Raw genomic sequence first — 12,423 nt, forward strand, 5'->3', positions numbered from 1 at the left:
AGATGGTGACTGCAGTCATGAAATTAAAAGACCGCTTACTCTTTGGAAGAAAACTTATAGCCAACCTAGACATATTAAGAAGCAGAGACGTTACTTTGCCAACAAAGGTCCATCTGATCAGGGCTATGGTTTTTCCAATGGTCATGTATGGATTGAGAGTTGAACTATAAAGGAAGCTGAGCACCGAAGAATTGATGCTTTTGAACTGTGGTGTTGGAGAAGATTTCTTGAGAATCCCTCGGACAGCAGGGAGATCCAACCAGTTCGTCCTAAAAGAAATCAGTCCTGAGTATTCATTGGAAGGACTGAAGCTGAAACTCCAATACTTTGGCCACCTGATGCGAAGAATTGACTCATTTGAAAAGACCCTGATGCTGGGAAAGATTGAGGGCAGGAGGAGAAGGGGACGACAGAGGATGAGATGATTGGATGGCGTCACCGACTCAGTGGACATAAATTTGGGTAAGCTCCGCGAATTGGTGATGGACAGGGAAGCCTGGCATGCTGCAGTCCATGGGGTCACAAAGAGTCCGACACGACTGAGCAACTGAACTGATAGACTGAACGTCCAGATTTTTCTAAACTCCTAAGATGTGCAGCCGAAGTTGAGAATTACTGACCCTGCTAAGGTGCTCCTTAAACTTTAGTGTGCATAGGGCACACTGAGGCCCCACTTTTGACATTCCCATTGAGTAGGTCTGGGTGAGCCCAGGAATTTACACTTCAAACCAGCTCTCAGATAATGTGGATACTGCTGGTCCATGGACGACACTTTTAAGAACTTCTCATCTAGAGGGCTGAGGGGATGGGGGAAGAGAAGAGCAAAGGCTGGGAGGTGAATGAGGGGCTTGGCAAGTCAGGCGCTAGAGCTGCTGAGGGGCATGGGGGATAAGAACTTTTAATTAGTATTGCTGTGAATTTCGTTTTCTGTTCTTGAGAGTTGGGGGTGGGGTGGGAAATGCGATTCCTGTGTAATTACTTTCAGCTGTTGAACTGTGTCTCCCATGTGACTTCTCCAAGGATAAACCTACATGGATCTCTTAAGTTCATGAGGGTTACAACTATCTGGTTACCCTCCATTGTTGTCACTCATTTTTTTGTCCAGTAGAAAGTGATCACAGGTCAAGGATAGGCCATGGAGATTTTGCCCTCTAGAGTGGATCATAGTCTAGAGAGTTAGCTCCTGTGGAAATGAGTCTGAGGGGTCTTGAGGAGCCAGGCATACCCCCACAGAGACCAGCTTAAAGTGGTTTGACATCCACCAGGTATCCTCGTTTGCAGTAATACATCAGCCCCTCATCTGGGCTCCCTTTGTCTCTTCAGGTGAATGGCACATCCATCATGGACAGGACTCTGGTTCTGTTTGTTTTCCCTTTGTTCTCTCTTTCCTTTCTTTCCTTTAGTTCTGCCAGTTTATGGCTGCCAACCCATCCCCCTCCACCCTCATGCATGTGTCCTCAGTCATGTAACCCCATGGACTGCAGCCCGCCAGGCTCCTCTGTCCATGGACTTTTCTAGGCAAGAATACTGGGGTGGGTTGCCATTTCCTTCTCCTGTTCTTTCTTTCATTAAACATTTCCTCCACATTTTCTACCTGCCAAGCCTTGTTTGAGGCTCTGTAAATACAGATCAAACCAAGTAATAATGGCAGAGATGGTTGGTTGACCACCAATATCCTCACTCCCCCCCACCTCCTTTAAATTTTTTTTTAAATTTCTGGCCGTGCAGCACAGCGGTCAGGATCTTAGTCCCCCAACCAGGAATCTAACCTGTGCCCCCTGCAGTGGAAGCGTGGAGTCCTAACCACTGCACTGTGAGGGAACTCGCCTCTCCTTCCTTCTTGAGCAATAGAACTCATGAGTTTTACCTGGCACATGTTTGTTCAGTTGATAACTGCATTTCTGAGCTTCTTTTGGAGCTAAGTGTTCATGTGACTAAGTTCTAAGATGTTCATGTGAATTTATGTTAAGATGTGAGCAGAAATGATGCATGCTCCTTCCAGGTCTGTTTAAAATAACGGAGAGGGAATTTCTGGCGGTTCAGTGGTTAGGACGCCATGCTGTCATTGCCAAGGGCCCAGATTCAACCCCTGGTCAGAGAACTAAGATGCCACAAGCCTTGGCCAAGATAAAATAATGGATATGTCCTCTGTTTGCTCTTTCTCCTGCCCTTTACCACTGGCTGAGACGATGGTCTGTTGGCAGGAGCTAGAGCAGCAACCTTGGGGCCCAGAGGTTCAAATTGTGCCTTGAAGTTGTCAATGTTTCTACCCTAGGACCACCTACATCTGAATTAGGTGAAAGAGAAATAAACTTGATTTTGTTTGAGCTGGTGGCAGCCTAGATTGTACCTAGACTAGTAAGTCTCTGATCATCACCTCTAGTGAAAGAGACAAAGGAAGTAATTACCAAAAGAGTGTCACAAGTACTGAAATAAAGATAACCCTGTGGTGTTGTGGGGCTCTAAACTAGGGCATGCTCAGACTTAACCTGGGCGTCCATTGGTTAAGACTCCATACATCCATTGCAAGGGACACGGGTTCAGTTCCTAGTTGGGGAACTAAGATCCCACATGCCATGTGGCAAAAAAACAAAGCAAAACCAAAGCTTAGATATGTTCAGCATAGGCTGGGATGTCCATTGATAAGGCTAATTGAGGAGGATCCCTATAGATGGAAACTGGAGTAGGGTTGGACACTTGAATCAGTGAGGATTCTTTGATTTTAAGTAACAGCAACAAAGTCCAACAAGGACTATATTTAGGGGATAATTCATTTATTCAACAAACTTGCCTATCACCTGTTATGTTCCTGGCACTGTTTAGGTCCCGGTGATTAGCAGTGACTAAAACAAACAAAACTTCCCAAATCAAAACATAACTCTGCCCCCATAGATCTTATGATCTAGCGGGGAGAGATTTATTATCTCACAAAACAATAAAATCCAGAGACAGGTGGTCTCGGGCTGGTAGATATGGAGGTTCGACACTGTCTTCAAGGACCCATTTCTTCACTTTGCCATCCTCAGTGTATAAACTTTGTCCTCAGCCTTGTAACCTCATGAATGCAAGATGGCTGCCACTGTTCCAGGCATCACATTACATGCACATTAACCCAGTGGAGTAGAAAAGAGACTGTTTCCTCTCGTTCAGCTATTCTTTTATTATCTAGAAGGAAAACCTCTCAGAAGTCCTCGGCAGATTTCAAGTCCTATTTTCTAGAATTGTATCTGTCACATTCCTGATAAAATCACTGGCCCAGGGAAGGAAACAACCATGAGTGGTTTAATCAGGGATCACCAACTCTTAAAAATTATTAGTGACCTCAGAGAACCTTCTTTTATGTGATTATATCAATTGATATTTGCTGTATTCAAAGTTAAAATGAAAAATTTATGTGTTCATTAGTTCATTTAAAGTTACCCTTTGCATGTTAATATAAATAAGTTTTTTTTAAATAAAAAATAGTATATTTTCCCAAGCAAAAAAATTAGTGAAAAAGTGGCATTTTAGATTTTTCTATATGGCTTTAATTTCTGACTTCATAGAAAAAGTTGTAATTTCTGTTTTTGCCTTTAATTCATTGTGATAAGTTTTTCTGTTTGAAATGTATGAAGAAATTCTGGCCTCACACAGATATGTTGTTGCAAAAAGCAGGGCCTTGCGGAGCCTTGGAAGGATCTCAGGGACCCCCAAGAGTTCTCGGATCACACACTGAGACCCACTGGTTTAGATCAATCAAAACTTAGTCCCCTGTTAGCAAATAGGTTCATCTGTGCCATTTTTCTGAATTCCACATGTATGTATTAATATGTGATCTTTTGTTTTTCTCTTTCTGACTTCCTTCACCTTGTATGACAGACTCCAGGTCCATCCGTGTTTCTACAAGTGACCCGGTATTGTTCTTTTTATGGCTGAGCAGGACTAGAGATGCAGACGTACAGAGTGGACAGGTGGATACGGGGGTTGGCGAGGGAAGAGGGGAAGGATGAACTGGGAGCCTGGGATTGACGTTTCTGCACTACCGTGTGTAAACCAGCTAGTGGGGACCTTCTGTACAATGCAGGGAGCTCAACTCAGCGTTCTGTGAGGACCTAGATGGATGGGGTGATGGGGAGCTAAAGAGGGAAGAGAGATATGTATACATATGGCTGATTCACTTCACCGTGCAGCAGGAACTAACATAGTGTCGTAAGTCAGCCATACCCCAATTAAAAACAACAACAACAACAAAAAAACAACTCGCTCCCTGGGCTCTGAAGAGGCTCAGCTCCCACCCTGACTCCACACAGCTCAACCTCCCTGTGAACACATGGCTGCTTCCATTCTTGAAAATCTCACAGTTCTTTTAGCAAGGAGAAAGGAGAGTGACTACTGGGCAAGCAACCCACAGTGTTTGCCACAAACCACTGTGTAGTAGTGGTTTTCAAGGTTATTTGACTGTATCCGTAGGGAGAGATAATACTTTATATACATTATGCACACACATACAACAGGAAGAGAAGTTTTGTAAAATAATACTTAGCCTTACAACATGCAGTACACAGTGCACTGATATTTTCTGTATTACTTTTTTTTTTGAGTGATAGCTGTAACTCATTAATTCATCTCATGACTCACTGTCTCTCATGGGTCATAATCTTCACTGTGAAGAATACTGCTCTCTAGGGACTTGTTAGTTGATTGGATAAATGGGCTGGGCCAAGGAATCTAAGAGGAGAGGGAATTTAATATGAATTGTCTCAAAACTGACCAGAAAAATTTCCTGAGAAGCCCTGGTTGACCCTGCCTTTTCCCTAGTGACCTACAGTAATTCCTTTATGTTTTTTAGGGAGAAGTAGGCTCAACTCAGTCTTAAGTTAAAAATAATAATAATAAATTAAAAATTTTTTATTTTGACTTAGAGTTGGGAAGCCTAGGAGTTTCTTGAACATCAGGCATGGCTGGAATCAGGTGCTCCACCTGTACACTTGGATGCTCTCCAGGATGGCCTCAATTTCAGCCAAGAGTGGCTCCCTTCAGCAGCTCCGCTTTAAAACCCACAGAGGAGGGACTTCCCTGGTGGTCCGGTGGTCCAGTGATTGAGACTCTGTGCTTCCACTGCAGGCGGCAGGGTTTGATACCTGGTTGGGGAACTGAGAACCCCCATGCCACAAAGTGCAGCCAAAAAAAACCAAAACAAGAACAAACAACAACAACAAAGGAAAGAAACCACAGAGGTAAGAAGACTCTGTCTTGCCAGTACTGGCAGGATATCCACTGCTGATGCTCATTGGCCAGGTCGGTATGCTCACCTTAGGAAGGGGATGTTGAGATCTGACTCATCTGAACCGCGTGGGATTGGCTCTCCGGTGAAGGACTGGGGAGCTGTCGCTTAGAGGAGAAGGTTCTGAGCAGGCAAGCCCGGCAGATGTTCACCATCCCAGGCGTCCTGAGGAAAAAGAAGGCATTGGGTCTGGAGCAACGTTATATTCCCAGGGACTGGCACAGACTAGGCTCAGAAAATATCTGTTGTCAGAACAAGTCTTATTCGTTTGCATGACTGAGAACACTCAGCCCATGTGCATGTTTCAAAAGGTAAAGAAGTCAAGGTAGGCCAGTAGGTCAATGGAAGAGACCAGAGGCCGGTTTAAACTGACACATATATGGCAGACATTTTCAATAAAAGTGCCAAGGTAACTCAGTGGGGACAAGAATTGTGTTTTTTTAAATAAATATTGCTGGAACAATTGGATATTCATACGGAAAAGCAGTGAACTCAAGGAGAATTCCCTGGTAGTCCAGTGGTTAGGAACCCACCTTCCAGTGCAGGGGACTCAGGTTTGATCCCTGGTTGGGGAACTAAGATCCCACGAGCTTTGAGGCAACTGAGCCTCAACTACTGAGCCTGAGTGCTCTGTAGTCCATGGGCCACAATGGAGAACTGATGCAGCTAAATAAATACATACTAAAAAATAATAAAAAAAAAAAATAAGAAAAAAACTTGATTCCTACCTCACTATATATGAAAAATGTTTGAGCTAGATCATAGGGCTAAACACAAAAGGAAAAATAAGCTCCTAGAGGAAGATATAGGACCCACTTGGAATGGACAAAGGTTTCTTAGGCTATCATAAGCACTAATCATAAAAGGAAAAATTTATAAATTGGACTTTATTGAAATTAAGAAAATTCTGTTGTTTCTAATTTACTGTTTAGAAAACAAAAAACCCACTGAATTGTTTATTTTACAATGGTTAACATGGTGAATTTTATGTAATGTGAAATTTATGTTAATTAGAAAAATTAATAAGTATCATATTGCTTGATTGCAAAACTTTAGGATTCTAAAGTACACAGAATATTATAAATTGTCAAGATGACTAGGGAACAAAATTAAATCACTTCAAGGAAAAAAGAATGAAAATGAAAGGCACAGACTTCAACAAAATATTTGTAATACGTAGATTTGACAAGCAAATTGTATCTAGAATATATAAAGAACTCCTACAATTGAGTAATATGAGGATGACCCAACAAAAATACTGCATAAAATGGAAATTCCCTGATGGTCCAGCCATTAGGACTTAGCACTGTTGTTGCTGTGGCCCAAATTCAATCACTGATGGGAAAATAAGATCCCTGTGTGGCCAAAACAAACCAAAAATGGATAAAAGGTTTGAACAGTTGCTTCATAGGAAAAGATATATGAATGTTCAATAAGTACATGAAATATTGCTCAGCATCATTAGTTAATCAGAGAAATGCAACTAAAACCATAAATAAATACCATTACATACCTGTTAGAATGACTTAGAAAAAAAACAGGCAATACTAAGTGGTGTTAAGAATATGGAGCAGCTGGAACTCCTGTTCATTGCTAGTGGGAATGGAAACTGGTGTGGTCACTTTGGAAAAGAGTTTGGCATTTTTAAAATAAATTTAAGCATACAGATACTATATGACTTAGCCATCCTATCTAGATATTCTGTGTCTCAATTGTGATGGTGGTTACGTGACCATACACGTTTGTCAAACCTCGTGAAACTATAAAGGATAAGTTTTACTGTATGTCAATTGGACCTCAATAAATATGATGAGTACATCATGAGAAACGCTGGGCTGGATGAAGCACAAACTGGAATCAAGATTGCCGGGAGAAATATCAATAACCTCAGATATGCAGATGACACCACCCTTATGACAGAAAGTGAAGAAGAACTAAAGAACCTCTTGATGAAAGTGAAAGAGGAGAGTGAAAAAGTTGGCTTAAAGCTCAACATCCAGAAAACTAAGATCATGGCGTCTGGTCCCATCACTTCATGGCAAATAAATGGGGAAACAGTGGAAACAATGGCACACTTTATTTTTTGGGGCTCCAAAATCACTGCAGATGTTGACTGCAGCCATGAAATTAAAAGATGCTTACTCCTTGGAAGGAAAGTTATGACTAACCTAGACAGCATATTAAAAAGCAGACATTACTTTGCCAACAAAGGTCTGTCTAGTCAAGGCTATGATTTTTCCAGTAGTCATGTATGGATGTGAGAGTTGGACTATAAAGAAGGCTGAGCACCAAAGAATTGATGCTCTTGAACTGTGGTGTTGGAGAAGACTCTTGAGAGCCCCTTGGACAGCAGGGAGATGCAACCAGTCCATCCTAAGGGAGATCAGCCATGAGTGTTCATTGGAAGGACTGACATTGAAGCTGAAACTCCAATACTTTGGCCACTTGATTCGAAGAACTGACTCATTGGAAAAGACCCTGATGGTGGGAAAGATTGAAGGTGGAAGGAGAAGGGGATGACAGAGGATGAGATGGTTAGATGGCATCACCGACTCAATGGACATGAGTTTGGGTAAACTCTGGGAGTTGGTGATGGACAGGGAGGCCTGGCATGCTGCAGTCTATGGGGTTGCAAGGAGTCAGACATGACTGAGCAACTGAACTGAACTGAAACATGATGACTTTAAAACAAACAGAATATGATTCACAATAGCAAGTAATAGGATGCAGAGTGACTAGAATCCTCCTTCATCATTGATGGGGGTATAGATGGTACAAGAACTTTGGAAAACTCTTTGGTGATTTCTTATGAAGTTAAATACACACCTGAAACTTGACAACTGTTAGTCGTTCAGTTGTGTCCGACTCTTTGCAACTCCATGAGCTGTAGCCTGCCATGCTCCCCTGCCATGGGATTACCCAGGTAAGAATTCTGGAGTGGGTTGCCATTTCCTTCTCTGGAGGATCTTCCTAACCCAGGGATCAAACCCAGGTCATTGCAGGCAGATTCTTTATTGTCTGAACCACTAGGGAAACACACCTAACACAGATCAATTCCACTCCTAAGTATGTACCCAAGATATATGAATGCTTATGTCCACACAGGCTTGGCCAACAATATTCAAAGCAATTCTTTCCATTATAGCCCCAAACAGGAAACAACCCAAATGTCCATCAAATCGGTGAGTGAATAAACAAATATTGGTATATTAATATAGGAACGTGATCTTGTTCATTTCTGTCTCCTCAGTACCTAGAATACTTGCCTGCCTGACATATAGTAGGGTGCTTGATAAGATTATGTTGTGATGATTGTTGATTCTAAAACTTGCATAATCTATAGAAATATGATTATGTAAATATTTTCTACCACAGAACAATGATGTTACTGGCCTGACATAAAGGGAAACAGAACTTCCTCTATGGTACTATCTTCTGCTCCGTGGCCTTGGTCCTAGGTCACCAGTAACATCCCATTGTCTTGAAATGTGTTGGTACCTTTCTACCAATGGTGTGATGGAGCTGCCACCTACCAGCTCACAGAAACTGATCGTACATATCTCTTCGCAACTCCGCGTTCAGTTATCTCATGTAGGTAGCTTGAAATCGGCCATAGTAGGAGTCTTTGCATCCCTAGATTGGAAAACAAGACATCAGAGCTTCCTTCCTAGAGCCAGTTGTGAACCGTGTTCTAGCACGTCACTGATTAGTCCTGTCCCTAACCCTGGCGGCCTCTTGGTTTCCTTTTAGCTTCTCCGACCTTCCATCACCTGCGTAACAGTTCTCACAGATTCCTGCTGTATTTCTGCCTTCACTAACAAGATACTAAACTTGTTGAGAGAAGAGATGAATTTCTTCACGTTTTGCTTTTAGAACATCTTCAAATGAAGCAAATCGACTTCTTGACGGCATTTTTCACAGAGCCTGTTGACTTTATGTTCTGATTTCTTGTTCTTATGTCTTCTGAGACTTGCTGCCCATTTTCATGCATTTTTAGGTTAATTCCACCACCTCTTGCACAATGTGTCTTCTGCTTGTTTTCACTTCCACTTTTAATTTTCTGGGGTACATCTTGGATTATTTTTTAAAAAAGCTGGATTATGCTTGTTGAATATGGAAACATAGGCCTAAAGCACTATTTGCTTTAAAACTTGAGCTCTGTATTCTGAAGGATTTCCTTGCCCTGATATCTCTAAACACTGATTTGGTCTTTTTTCTATTTTGCAGCATATACACAGATTAAAAAAAATGTTTTTCAATTTTCAAATTCTTGTTCTGAGGTGCCTACTTGAAATAAAGTTGGAGATGACTGTGGCTGTATCTGTAGACAAAATATGGCAAAAAAAGTTTTTTGCACAAACAGCATTGAACAGCAAAGATCAAAATAAGACTTTCACACATACTGCGGGGATGAGGTCGTAGGAAAAAAGGCACTGGCATATGTTGGTAGTGCAAAACGATACAACTTCTGGGGATACTTTACACCCTGTGTTAAATGTCCACTGGCATTTTCCCTTTGCCCTAGCAACTCCACTCTTAGGTATTTGTATTACAGACACACCTGCACACGTACAGAAGAAAGTGAGAACAAAGTTCCTGTTGCAGTGTCATTAGTCATTGTGGGAGTGGAAACAACCCAAGTTTCCATCTATAGGGAGTGACATAGTCACACGTGGAATAGTATGTAATAATAAAGAAAAAAATGAGGAAGCTCTCTTTTTTATTGCTATTGAATAACCTTCAGGAGTTAGTGAAGGACAGGGAAGCTTAGCACACTGCGGTCCATGGGGTCCCAAAGAGTCAGACACAACTGAGTGACTGAAAACAGCAAAAATATATATCTTCAGGTTATGTTGTTAAGAAAAAAAAGCCAGGACACAGAAAAAGTTTATACAGGAGGCCACCTTTTTTGTACAAGGGGGCTCAATATTTGTGAACAGGAAATGTCCACGAGAAACTAACAAAAGTGTTTACCAGTGGTAACAGGAGATAGAGGAACTCAGGAGATGAGTGGAAGTCAGTTTTTCCTGTATATTCTTTTCTATATCATCTTGCTTTTTCAACCTTATGAATGCAATTTCTATTTAAAAATTAAATGGAGGACTTCCCTGGTGATCCGGTTGCTAAGACTCCGTGCTCCCAATGTAGGAGGCCTGCGGCCGATCCCTAGTCAGGGAACTAGATCTCACATGCTGCAGCTAAAGATACTGCCTGCAGGAATGAAGATTGAAAATCCCACGTGCTGCCACAAGACCTGGCACTGTCAAATAAATATTAAAAAAATAAAGATTATTTAAAAATAAATAAAAATTAAATGGAAAGAATGTAAAGCCAGAATATATCAATCACTTATTACATGCCAATTTCTGTGCTGAGAGTATTTCATGGAGAATCTCATTTAAAACTCATGCTGAGAAGCAGGAGTAAAACCTGACATCTCAGAGATAGAGACTGATTTTCAGATAAGTTACACTGTGACTCTCTGATTTGAACATGGTATGTCTGATTCCAGGTCTTTGCTCTTACCATGTGGCTGACTACTTTCCATCAATTGTACTTCAATAAAAAATAAAAAGAAAAAATTAAGATACCCTCAAGGTAGGCATTAAAAAATGTGACTGGCGAATTCCCTGGCAATCCAATGGTCGGGACTCCTCACTTCCACTGCAGGGGCCACGAGTTCAACCCTGCAAGCCACGCGGCCAAAAACAAAACGAAAATGTGACTGACCTTGACTCAAGTTCAATTTGAATTGATAGTCGGAAAATCAGTGAGGCTTTCGGAAGAAAATACATTTTCATGAACTCAAAGATGGGACTGAACTCATTGCTCCCTCTTTAGAAATTGTAACAAGTGTGTATCATGTCTCATGGCTGCTGTGACAAAGACCTACCCCAGGCTTGGTAGTTTAAAACGATAGAAGTTTAGCCTCTCACTCTCCTGGAGGCTAGAAGTCCAAAATTAAGGTGTTGCACGTCTGGTTCCTTCTGGAGGTTCTGAAGGAGGATCTATTTCATGCCTCTTTCCTGGCTTTTGGCAGTTGTGTGCCATCCTTGGCTTTCCTTGGCTTGTAGCTGCATCAGTCCCGTCTCTGCCTCCCTCATCTCATGGCCTTCTCTGTGGGTCTGTGTCTCTCCTCTTATTAGGAAACCACTCACTGGGTTTGAGCCTATTCTAATCATTATGACTTCATCTTAATGATACACTACTGCCTAAATATGGCACTTAGACATACTGAATATTTTAAGCTGAAGGAGTTTGAGAAACAGCAAAAGTAGAAAGAACTCTCTGACCTTCCCTGAAGCAGATCATAAGACCCTCAGGTGAGAGGTACCCACGCTCTACCTGGAGGAAAGGAGTGTCCTTATCTCTGAAGACAGAGGAATCTGAACAAACAAGCTGTGCTGTTTCCCCCAGTTTTCTACCTAGTGTAAAATCAGTCAAGTTTAACTGTTTCTTTGGGTCTTCATTTTCTTATAAAGACTTCTGTTTCCCCTAAAACTTACACATTCAATACATTTTAGTGCTTTTCTCTTGTTGACCAGTCTTTTGTTATAGGGACTCCAGCTGAAAACTTAGAGAGGTAACTTGATTCCGTCAGCAAACACCCAATGTTGGAAGAAGGTCACATTCTGAGGTTCTGAGTGGATATAAATTTGGGGGAGATACTATTCAACCCTTTGCAGGGTTGACACTGTCAACCTGCTTTGACAGTGTCAAAGTAACACTGTCACTTTGCAGGTGACAGTATTGATATGAATTCTATTTTCCTGAAATTCCAGCTTCTGCTCTGTGTGTGTGTGTGTATGTAGGGGCAAAGCTGATGGATGGACTGTAGAAAACCAAATCGCCTTACCAAAAGTACTGGCCTGCTTGCACCTAGCAGGGTGCTCAAGAACACTCTGTCCTGATGGCCGTTGAGTCTAAAATTTGAGTAAACATCATCTACAAAAAATTATGCCCAATCAACAGCACCCTGATTTTCCTTTGGGAAACTCACCTCCTCTTCACTCTCAGTCCATGCAAGTAGGAGGAACTGACCACACTCTTTGGCTCTAGGAGTGGGCACATGACAAGGCTTGGCTAATCAGAACATCTGACATCCTGACCACAGTGATCAGTTCAAGAGACCAAAAATTGAGCCTATCAGAGCCATAGAG

This window comes from Dama dama, chromosome 23, assembly GCF_033118175.1.
Source record: "Dama dama isolate Ldn47 chromosome 23, ASM3311817v1, whole genome shotgun sequence".
In the NCBI taxonomy this organism is placed as follows: domain Eukaryota; kingdom Metazoa; phylum Chordata; class Mammalia; order Artiodactyla; family Cervidae; genus Dama; species Dama dama.